Here is a 12,806-nt window from a genome sequence, read left to right on the forward strand (position 1 = left end):
CTGTAATACACAGGCCTGCACTGAGCATAGCTGGACCACACCCAAGACCTCACCCATAATGTTTACGTTAAGTGAAATGTATTTTTACTTGCACTCTGTTATATAGCTACTTAGATGCATCAACACAGACACATACCAATACTTTCAAATAGGCTATTTCTGACTATGGGTCAAGAGTTTGTCTTCATGCTCACTTTTGTACCTCTTCTGTTGTGATATAAAATGTTGACTGTAGAATGGAGATCTAGAATAAAATTGCTGATGGCAAACATTGTTAATTCAGTTTCACATTCTACTTAACATCAGACTGAACATGAAAATAAGCCACTTCCTAAAAATAACTCAGAAATTCATTCAACCTATGAAACTCCACATATACCCACCCAGGAAAGAGAAAGGTCACAGCACCTATCCTCCTCAGACTGTACTCTCGCTACCTCACTCGCCGTCTTGTACAGAGAAGTCATTGTCTTTGCAGGTGGCTGGAAGTGAAACATCCTGTTGAACAGACATCCAGATACGTATGTTGTTCTCAGCCGTATTAGTTAAGAAAGATGACTGTTCTTAGTGGTTATGTAGTAAAATGTTAAGAAGCAAATCTGTGTTTTTGAAAGCTGAGGTGCACGCTTAATACAGGCAACTGCGCTGGAGTAAATGACAGCTTTGTAACACAGGTGGTTGGCATGAATATTGTCCCAGCAAAATGTCTTTCTTTTAAAGGTATGTAAAAATGACACACCTTTACAGGGAAACTTGGCAATAAACCACAATTAACATTAGGGAAATAACTGAACTCGCGATTGCCTGGTTTCATTCTGACTGGTTATTCTGCTGCCAAGAAGGGCTGCAAATTTTGTGGATTTGCAGGTGGGTGTACTGAGAAGAGGGTGCAGGACGCTAATGGCTCATTTGCTTTTCCCCCCATTAGCACTTGTTGCAAAGGAAGACGCGTCAGCCCTGGTACTGTGGCTATCGCACACTCTGGGTACGCCTCAGCCCCTGTCCCCAGTACCGCTCCCAAGGCCCACAAAGCTTGGTGTTATCTGCTATGTCGTGCTGCTTGCCCTTAAGGAGGGAGTGTTAATGTTGGCCCACTTTATTGATTAGTACAGATGCGCTATAGGTGTACATCTGGCCCACTAACACACACTCAGGTCTGTGCTGCTCGGGTTACACGTATAGCAGAACATGAGTGAGCTAATTTCCAACAAGCAAGGAGAAGCATTTTTATTATCCATGATCACACATTTGACACGCCATGCGGACATGCCCTACCAAACAGGTATAATTCCAAATCCTATTGCTGTGCTGAAAATTTATAAACCAAAAAACCTCCCAAACCAATACAAAGTGTCCCAAATTCACAGAAAACTAACTAAAAGGAAAGATAATTATGAGTTTTTTCCACTAGATGGAAGAAATATTTCTTAATATAGTTTGAAACATGTTGGGTTTTGAAAATATGCTTTCAATCTGAGGAAGCTAACCTCTGTTACAACTTGTTCAAGATAAATGGGCTAGCTTGTGCCCCAGGCCCATAGCAAGCACTGCCAAAGAGCACTGCTCAGAAACCCAAGAGGATTCTGAGTTATTGTGTGATAAGGTGATATCGACATTATGCACTCCCAGAACCACACAGAGATGGGAAAGCTGCTTCTATGACTCTATTACCACAGTATTGCTGCTCCCTCAGTCTTTGATGTACTTAACCTGACGAGAGCTTGCAATTATTAAACTTATTTTTGAGATTAGGAAACAAATGAAATACAGAAAGATTTGTTCTACTTGCTAGCCATCTCTTGGCCTTGTGTGCTTACCATGAATCACAGTGTTTGATTTAAAATATGTCAGCCTCTCCTAGGGTCAGGAGGCTCAATAGGATGGTGTGCAAACGGCCTGAATTCCACTTAGGTCCGTACGCCTCGTGTTTCCTCTTGGCTGACCCCAGGTAGCTGCCCCCACACCTCACTGCAGTCTCCTGAATCTGCCTGCGGTCAACCTTCAAGGGCCACTAGCTCTCTCCACTGCTTATGTGTGGAGACCTGGGTGAAATGAATGACTGTGACTGTAGGCTTTCTTTTAAAATAACAGCCCTTATGAGTCTAGAGAAAAATTTGAAAACTGGAAACAACTATTTAAATATGTTAAGGGCAATAAACCTTACCCTCAGCATCTATTCTTTTTTTTTTTAAGCTCTTTTTTTAAGCTATTGTGCTGCTTTTTTGGAGTCCAAAATTCTTAGTGTGGTGCCTGTAACATAATCTATGGGGAAAAGTCTTTGGAGAGGGGATTTTGATTCTGTCTATATGTGTATTGGCAGCATATAGTGCAGTGGATCTGGGTCCCCCTAGACACTGGCAATAGGGGAGTGGTTTTGGATGGGACTTGACATAGCTGCAGCACTGCAGGGTCTGTGAGGCAGAGGCAGAAGTTTCTCCTTGCTTGATTTGGGCTGCCCTTCATGTGTGTACCTGGGAAGACACCCGGATACTCAAAACAGTGACCCTCAGACTTCATCTTACATAAAAGAGCACTGTGGAAAGAGTAGAAAAATGAGATCAGCAAGCCTCCAGGTAGGAAACCCTGCAAACAGGCTGCATCTCGGAAACTCTTTCTTAATAACGTCATTTACAGGCTTAAGGCAACAATTAAATGTGCTAAGAGGCTGATCCTTCCTATTAAATAGTTTGAAAGGAGTAATGCACTGGCTGATCCAAAGAAAACACTTTGCATGTAAAACATGAAGGCTGGTGAAAAGATAAAAAAAAATAATATGGCTAAATGACAGAAGCAAAACCACAGAAAGTACAACAGGAGCCGCAGTAGCAGAAGAAAAAGATATGTAAAAGATCTAGCTATATAGTTGGATCATTATGACCCTACTGCCCACATGTCTATGACCATGGGATGTACATCTACATGTCCTCAAAGTCGAAGGGCTGGATTCAACGTTTGAGTAAGCCACAGGGAGCTGTGCAGGCTTACGCAGTGCCCATGCAGCCTTTCCAGTTCGCTCCTTTACCTTGCAGCAGCAGCATCCCTCTGTTCTGCCAGCACAAATGTTTCATGAAACTCCTGATGAACCAGGACAGGCAAATGGTCTGGGATAATATTTTTTTTCCCTGCTTGTAAAAAAAAAAAAAGGCTTATATCTAGCTGGGAAAATGTGAATCAATGGAAGTTTTTTGTTTCAAACGGTACATTTATTCTCAATCACTGCTTTGTGCAGCAGGGGAGGGCAGCTGCCTGCTCGCTGTCCCTCCTTTCTTGTGTGGCACTGCTTGCCAAATCAGAAGAGCCCAAGAAGCACATCCAGCCGTATCTGCTCCACACCAGCACGTTTCACAGCAATACAGCGACCTTAACCCTCATTCATTTCACTACTGGGATTGGGGTGTGCATTGAGGGAGAGTAGAGTGGAGAGGGTTAAAAGCCATACTAAATACTTTAGGTAGGATTCATATCCGTTAAGGTTAGTCACCTGATTGTGCAGGCTTTCTCTGTAGTCAAGGGGACAAACCAGGCACGTCCTGAAAGCAGTTATCCCGCTCTGCACTGGCGGGGCAAGACAGTATGGCTGATGTGTGCTCCAACAGAAGCTTCTCTCTCCACTGACTATGAAAGTTGCCTAGATTATTAGCTCAAATTTATAAAACAAGCTTCCAGGTGGCTAAAGTTGCATAAAATGAATCCCAAACTTTAAATATTTTCCTGTGAGAAATATTCCTAAACAGAAAAAGACATCTAAGCATCCTCTTACATAGAGCAGACGAAAGGTTTTTACAAAATATTTAAAATCATAATTTCGCAATTAATATCCTGAGTATGTAGAGCCACAGTTCTAAAATTTGCTGACCCTTTCAGGAGCTGACTGTGTGATAATGCAGTCTTTCAAGCATAGCAAATGATTAGAAAATCTAGTATAGTGCTAGAAAAAAAAAGCTGTTATTAATCTGCTCCCTCCATTTCATATGTTGCGTTCTGTTGGCTGCCTCCATTTTCAAGACTGACACCACATATGCCTGCTTTAGGATTCCCTTTTGTGCACATGCTGTACTTCTTCAGATTTTTTTTGCCAATTTAGTTACAGAAGCACAGACAAAATTGCCTGATGCCACCATGGCAGAAGTCTTACAGTTTCTTTCCCATTTCCTAATGGAGTAAAAATGCAACAACTTAAAAAATGCAAATAGCTTAAAGGGTAGTTTAAATGTTTGTTTCTCTTATTGAAATTGAAAATCCAGAAATTAGTCAACATAGAAGAGTTACACTAATAGTTTGCACAGAACTGGGACAAACTCCAGGGAAAAACTTTTTTCCATTCCTACTCTTCTTGAAATACTAATGAAATCAATAGCACTGCATTGCAATTAGACCTGGGACTTCTGCAGCTGAGGTCTGAACCTTAGGAGCTTGAGCGAAAGGTCTCCTGTCTGAGAACATTACCAAAATTACATTCTCTGTGGGTCAGACATAGAGGGGATGTATAATTTGCTAAACAGTCAGTTGGAGCTGCACTGGGATAGATAATAAACTTCTTGACAATGAGGCCCTGTGCAGAACCATATTTTTGTGCTGTAGTATGCTACGTACAACGTTAGGTGACCGGAAGGAGCCAGCTTTGCTTCCCCTGAAGGCAGACTTTCAACAACATCAGTATGAGGCTATATGTTTGGTTTACAGCAGGAAAACATTAAGAAAAGACTAAGAAGTGGTCTAGACAGACATACATTACAGAAATAAACAAAATAGTAATGTGGAAAATAGCTCATTCCTTATACTAAAAATATTACTAAAAACAGGATGCAGGAAGACAGTGACAGTTTCCACAGTTTTTTATCAGAGGCTCGTAACTTCCATGAGCAATATTAGACATTTCTGATACGTGATATGCAATATGTGGGGCTGCTTCACGTGAAGAAGTAAAAGAATAACATATGGCTTGATAAGTTTAAGCAAGTCCTGGGATACTTGAATCCTTTTTTCATTAATCAATCAACTACATTTTTCTTTGAGTTGTGGCCGTACTGAATGCACTATGTAAATAGGGATTAATTTCTAGGGGTGCTGGGGACTTGCTATGTGACACTGGCCAAACAATTTAATCTCCAAATTTGAGATTTCCTGCCTGAATAGGAGGAATGATAAATTGCTATTTTAAAATGTTAAGATTATGAGGGTTATCATGCTATCATCTAAGCTGATCTTATGAATACTACAGCTTTTTAGTTTCATCCTGTATCTTGCCTCTGCTCTCTCCTCAAATTGTGCTTTAGGCTAATGCAGCCTTTGCAGAGAGGCACTAGCCTCATGCTTTCTGATAAAATGAGGCGATGAAGCATCCATGCTTCCCATAGTAGGTTGTTCCAGTAATTACTCAGCACCATTACTGGAAATTAATTTATACTTTGCCTATATTCAGGTTCTAGCAACTTCTTCTTCTTGTATCCTGTGCTAAAGATCTTTTGTCTTGTGGGGAAGGGTAGCTTCTCCTCCTGAAAGGAATCCTTAATCCAAACACTTCTCACTCTCTTTTCTGGTGAATTAAAGAGATCAAGCTTTGTAAACGTCTCAGCATGATACATTTGCTAGAATCTGTGACTTTTTACTTCGCCCTCTCCCATTTTTTATTATTCTTGTAGTGCAAAGAGACATTTTATATCCCCTGCAGCATGTTGACTGTTGGATTAGATTGACATAGCTAGACTGAAATTCAATCCCTGCTTTTATTGTGTTTATCGCTGATGAGTCATAGTAAAATGATTACAGAAAGTACTCAGAGGTTTGTTGGAGCAAAGTCGAGAGGCAGATTCTCTCCTACTGAAAACCAACTCGGTTGTTACTCTAGCAAACAGAAGTGGGTGGACATTGTGGTCAAAATACTCAGCTGCAGGAAAGTTTCAGGGAACCTCTCTTTCAAGTATGTCTTTCATTTAATCTATTTCACACATTATTTTTCATAACATAAGATCATGGCATCAATCAACACATTATGGTAGGCAAGATTTTTTTTCGAACTTACACCAGAATACTTCCTTATCATTCTACCATGGTTAATTGATTACAAAATAACCTTTCCCTTTAATTATTAGCCCAAACATTCTATCTTAACAGAACTATAACAAGTTGATTTTTTTTTCTAATCCAGACATTTTGTCACTCCAGCCTTCTTGAGAAAAAGAATTTCTACATATCAATATACCTGCAAATACAAATTATGTGTATCAAGCTTTACTTATGAGCTTTCCTGAAAACCCAAAAGCCCTCACCAGCATCAACATATCACTGTCTCAATTAACCAAGAGAAGAACAAGGATCCTTGCAAGTTAAAGAGCTCTTTACCTATGTCTGAGATCCTTCCTAATCTAAATACTAAACTGAAGCACAGATAGTCAAGGAAACATAGCTGTAGACCTGCTGATGCTCTATAGTCCTCTTTAACACCCCAACCCAGCTCAAGTGCTATACATGTTCCATCTGACCATAACTCTACTCATTTTTCTTGTTGATACCTAATTTCTACTCAGTCCTGCAGCAAAACGGTGACACCCATAAGTAAACCAGGTGGAAGGCACAAGCACGCAGGCTGTGAGATATAACTGAACATTGAAGCCAAAAAGAGATGATTGACATTTCAAAGAAGAGGAGCAAAATCACTTAATATTCCATGTGCTTTTGGTTTGGATTGCTTGTGTTCGCAGTCTCACAATATTACCTTAAAGTAAGTGGCACAGAGATGAGGTATTTTGGGAGATGATTGATTTTGGTCTGGGGATGTACAGCATGACAAATTGCGTCAGTGCAAAAGTAATTGCTTTTTAATTACAATGTCAAAAATTATACAGTCCCACAGCAGAAATCTACCATTCTGCATTTCTAAAATTGCCACTCTTTTCATTGACATTATGTTCAATTAGCTCAGGCAAGGTTACTTTGGCCAAGTCTTGGCATGATAAAACTTGACGCAGTAAATTAAAAATGGATAGGAAATTATTTATATATCTCCTCCAGTACTATTTTCAGCAGCGAGTGAGTTGTACTAAATATTAATGGCAGCAAAAGTAGAAAATGCCTGGGCTGTCCCATGAGCTGATAGGCATCTACTGGTACATAAACCCATGGTAAAGTCTTTTGCAAAACATCCCTAGCCAGAGATAAGAATGTCATTATTATTACCTGAATTCAGTTTAAAAGTCTGCTTAGTATTGATAGGGATATTCCAATTAATCATTACTAAGACAGAACCCAGCCTTTTGTGCTGCTTCATCTCCAGTCCTGAGTCCAACCAGGAAACAGCCCAGCTCCCACGCGTGTGGATGGAGCGGCAGCCTTAACGTAGTGACCGTGCTACAGCAGCCCGGTCCACGGTGTACCAGAGTTCATGATGGACATCATTTCAAAGAGCAGTGCTGGCAGTGGAAGACTACCCAAAGAAGGAGATCATCAGCCATTCCCCGGGCCTGCTCGAGCATCTCAGACCTGAGGAAGGGAAAACAGGAATCGCTGTAGGAAAAAATCCCCCAGGGGCTGGATAGGAGCTCTGTCACCAGAGACCCAACATTTCCCAGAAATAAAAAGCTGGAGGAGGAGAGAAGAAATATGATGCATCATTGGTAGTGGTGAAATTTTCTTCCTGGTGTGATTGGTTACCCCTAAGAATAAGTAAGCCTTAGAAAAGATTAATGTTTGGAAAAAAAGTATGCAATCTCTGGAAGGCTTCACCAGGTACGCTGCAGCCCTAACTGCTGTCAGAAGAGCGTGGGATTAGCCAGTTTCTCCGACTGCTTTCCCATTTAGCACCCAGCAATACCCTCCAAACACCCACATTTTCGTGATGCTCAGCATACTGGCAGATGCAGGGAATTTAAATCCAAATTCAGTGCTTGAACGAATTATTACAATTTTATTGGTAATATGCACGTATTAGCAATTATAATGACAGAATAGCATAATCAAGATATAAAGAACTTGTATTATTGTAATTATAGTTTTCCCTGTCACGGATATAGTATTTCAACACAGGTCTCAACAAAACTACAGTTCTTGTTACCAACTGAAACAGAAAAAACTGTTCCCTATAGAAAACATTGTTTCTTGGGATGTTCCTGCCTGTAAAATTCACAAGATAGCCTCAGGTAAAGGCTCTTTTCCAGCAAATACTAGCAATTTAGCAAATACTAGCAATACTAGCAAAATACAGCAATTTTCTGGCAATAGCACTAAGCAAGTAAAAGTTGAGTAATGCTGGATATTGATCTGTCAGCTTCAGCTTTAACTTTTTAATTTTCTGCAGACAGGATCAACATCAGCAGGTTCTGTGGTCAATATGCTGCTTGTAAGCCATGGGGTTATTTTATGTGTTTTGGGCAAGTCTTTCGTGGAAATAGCACAGGAGTAACAGAAACTCAATCTGTGACCTATAGGACCTTGGACAATAGCACACATCAAAGGCATGTGTCTAAGTTGCAAGTAGCACAGATAAGATTAGCATTGGTGTCACAGATTCCTAAAGCTGCTGCAGGCTTGTCACTGCTTTCTGTGTTTCCTCTAATAAAACTACCGTACTTTACTCTGGTTGCAGACAGCATGTGAAATGACACCAGTACGTCCAGAATTTATTAACATACTATGCATGTGCTGTTTTCCTTTGGCTCTGTTTAAACTACTTAGATGTCCAGAACCCTAGGTAAATGCCTGAAATCCCCAGAGAAATCCAGGACAACACTTCTCGATGGAAAAAGAGATGCAGTTCAGGCAAGGCCATGCACATTGCTCTTCTAGTTTATCTCCCCAAAGGAAAATCAAGCTGCAACACATTTCTCTTTTCCCCTATCTCCACAGTATTTATTATAAGAGGTTTCTGCTCTATTACTAGCAAACAAGGTATTCACCATCATCATATAACCCTTGTGGCTGAGAATGACTGTGCAGGGTTGCTGGTGAGTTAAACGCATGCCTTCTGCAACACTGCTCAGCATGACCATTACTGTTGCTTTGCTGCTGCTCATTATTTCCCGTTTTATTCCTGTCCCAGGTCTTGCCACTGCTCATCCAAAATGCCAACAGCTTTCCTCATCAGGGTACTTCGTACTGCTGCTTGTAACTAAGCACTACAAAGATTTGGTTAGTATGTTACATGCAGTGAAACACGTCCCTCATATATCCTGAGGCACTTCGTCTTTCTTCATTAGCAGATTATATATAATGACTGAATAATGAATAATTGTAGGCTTTTGACTAAACTGAAATCTTAAGCATGACTGTTTGAATATTTCATTTCACATTTGATCCATCTCTTCATATGAATGGCCATTAAACAAAATGTCTAGCAGCAGGTACCGTTACTTGATATTATATTATTACTGGTCTTTGATTTTTCCAAAATTTTGGGCAAATTTTGGGCTGAATTTTTTTATGTACACCTTTGTGATAATTGCAGTGCTATTTCAACAGCATTTAACCTGAATTCATGTCTTCCTTACAGTGGCAAGTGCAAGTAAAGTTCAGCTACAAGGTGTATGAAAGGGACTCACCTCCATCTTTGGGAGCTTCCTTGGAGCATGGTGTTGCCTCTAAGGCAGGATGGATACTGCAGACCTGCTTGGCTGTCAATGTAGTCTGAAGGTCTAAAGCAACAGTGGGGCCAGGGAAGGTATTTCCTTAGTGCAACATACAGGTTTGAGTGATTTAAATGTGGATGTAGAAGACATGAAACTTTTTGAATTGTGCAGAAAATTGAAGTCACTGCATGTGCATTTTAAAAGTCTGCACACAATGGTGGCCGGGATTGCCAGCTTGCTTCATTTGCTGCATCCATTGCTCATAGATTTTGATATGCTGACCACAAAAGAGGCACATGAAATTCCTTGTGGGTGATGAAGGATATTTATCAAACTCTTTTTCCAAGCTGGAGCTTACCTGGAAGCTCACCAGTAATGATGCCTTCATCAGACAGACTTCACTGCATACTAGCATCTCAGTGGGAGGTCTCCGCAAACATCAGTGAAGCAAACTGTTTCTGGAAAGAGCAAAGAAAGCATTGTTCAGATGTGCTGCTTGTTGCCAGACAGATGCATATCCAACGTGCAATAAATCAACTTGGTACAAGAGGAGCATTGGTAATTGTTTTTCTACAATGATTTTCAAAGGAGATTTCTTTTATGCTTCCAGTCTGGAGCCCCTGCGGCCCCTGGATGTTCTCCACTGCAATGCACCGCTCAGATTGTGCCCATTATTTGCTGTTTCCTGTGCACCAGCAGTATGTGTGTTTGGTGATTTAGTACCGTATGACAAAATGGCACATAGTAGAAGGAGTGCTACCCATCTTCCATCAGAGCTCTGAAGCCTAATTCAGCTACCTCTAACTCATCAGCTGATGGATCAAATCCAAAGACTTCCAGATGCCTTGAACATATCTTTTCTTATAACATTCAGAGTTCAGAGGTCAAGTTTTAGACCCTATTGATTGACTTCTGAGGGCCAGAGGCATTTGGAAACACCACCCCAAATACAGGAGAGAAAATAGGACCATAAGATTGTCTAGTCTCAAAGGCGTTTCTAGCAAACAGCAGATATGTTGTAGTCTCTTGCACGCCTGCAATTGGTAGATGAAATCTGAGGTGACTATGATGAGCAGTAACTCATCATAGTTGGTTGCAGTAATGAAAACATTTAAACTAGTGGGAACATGCCTAAAGAAAATAAACATTTCAAGTGTTACTACAAACAGTGAAGTCTGTTTCTTTCTGTACTTAAATTAGGAAGGATATTGTGACATGATAGCAGCCACTGGATGAGGTTATTGCTCACTACCAACAATCAATGTGAGCTCTGGGCTACAAAGGAATGGCACCCTTAAGAAGTTTCTATCATCAACAGAAATCAGGAGCAACCAGCCCAAGAGTGGGAATAACACTCCTTGATAACTGGGTGTCCCAATCACGATACCAGCCAGAACAAATATGCCTGGATCTTTTTAGGCATACAACTATTTTACATAATTTATATAGTTTATGTGAGCATATAATTTTAAGTTGCCTTTTTCCATACATTTCTGTTCACATGACTGGTTATATAATCCAATACAAATGTTTTTAAGACGCCCAAAATTTTGAGTTTATTTCTTTTGCTTACAAATTAAAGCTATTCGGTTGATTTAGTGAATAGAGTGGATTGTCTGCTAGACTGATAATTTGAACAGAGGAGGTGGATTAAGTTTATAGACTGGCTCTGCATTACTTATCAGTTCTTCCAGAATCTAGGAACTGGTTGGATTCCCACTTCATGATTGTTCATATTGCTTATGTTCAGCCATACACCCACTTAAACACTTCCAGTTTCTGGAGGAACTGAGAAGCTGATACAAGTGTTGTCATTTTGAGCTCTTGGAGAGTGTAGGTGCTGGTGGAAGTTATCAAAGATTTACATGAGAGTGCTGTTACATTCAGAGAGACTAATCAGAAATTGCAGTGCAATTGCTAGCTCCTGGTCACTCGGCTTCCTGATATTCCGAAGTGCCATTCTGTGGTGACTGAAAGAAATGAACACTCAATCTGCAAATTCTGAAACCAAATTAATACTTAATATAAGTCCAGAAACTTGAATGCACTCAAACTGTGAACAGGTTTAGCCTACAGATTCTACCGCTACGTTGACATGTAGTCTTAGTTGTTTTAGTCTTCTGTCTCCAATCACCTATTTGTAAAACAGAAATAATCTCAGTAACATGCAAGTAACCATTCATTGATCAGCTCTGCCCACTGTTCCCCCAAAACATAAATTCTACCTTCTGATCCCTGCAACTATGAAAACAAGAAAAAGCTATCTACTGAATAAAAGACTTCTGGCATATAATTTTAACAAGATGTGTGACACTGTAAATCTTTAAATTGTGTGATTTTTTCCCTCTGAATCTATCTTCAAGTACATGCAGTCCTGCATACACACATAAATGCATCTAAACTGTTGCACCTGTAAGAGTCAAAGGTTGCCAGCAAGAAATAAATTAACCTGTTATTTTCTCTGCCTGTATACCTGAGTACATTAATTTGTACGTTGATTACTGGATGTTGCTAGTTCTCATCTACCTGAGTTAGCAGCAGTGGTGAGTATTTCAGCACTTCAGACTTAAAGAAAACTACCCAGACCAGCCTTTCAACATCCTCCAGAACAGAAAGCTGCAGGATGCAAAAGGGTTTATAATCATTCTGAAAGTCTTAACATGGACTCATTGAGCTGGGCCTTTTGTTGTTTCCCTGCACAGAGGTGGCTTTCTCTCTGTATGAATGAAAGTCTTTGGTATTTTGTTGTTTCTTTTGCTTCCTGCTGACTTTGACTAATGGTAGCAGTGCAGAAAAAAGATTTAATTACAGCACCTGGCTAGCATTCTGCAGATGTATGAAACATGGCTAATTTTTGTTTAGCATGTTCTAAGAAAGACAAATCTTCCTGTGATATGTGGCAGAACCTATTTCAGCTCCACAGGAATCATGAAACGCAATTATCTTTAGAACTGCCAAGGACACTTACAGATACATGATGGCTTCATCTGCTTTCCAGGGTTTTGATCTTGTCTGTTGCTTATATCACACCCCGAAGAGCTTTCAACTTTTTCAAAAGTTGTAGTTCCATAATCAGAAGACATAAAAAAGGGGATATTGGTCAGTTCTACTGAGTCTGCATTTTTTCCCAAAAAAAAACCCCAAACAGTTTCCATTGTCCAAACTTGAGCAACAGAGAAGCTTTTGTTGTTGCTGCAGCAATGCACGTTTCCTCTTTCTCTTCTCATCTTGCTGTTTGAATTCATA

Source organism: Ciconia boyciana, chromosome 5 (assembly GCF_034638445.1).
Source record: "Ciconia boyciana chromosome 5, ASM3463844v1, whole genome shotgun sequence".
Taxonomy (NCBI): Eukaryota; Metazoa; Chordata; class Aves; order Ciconiiformes; family Ciconiidae; genus Ciconia; species Ciconia boyciana.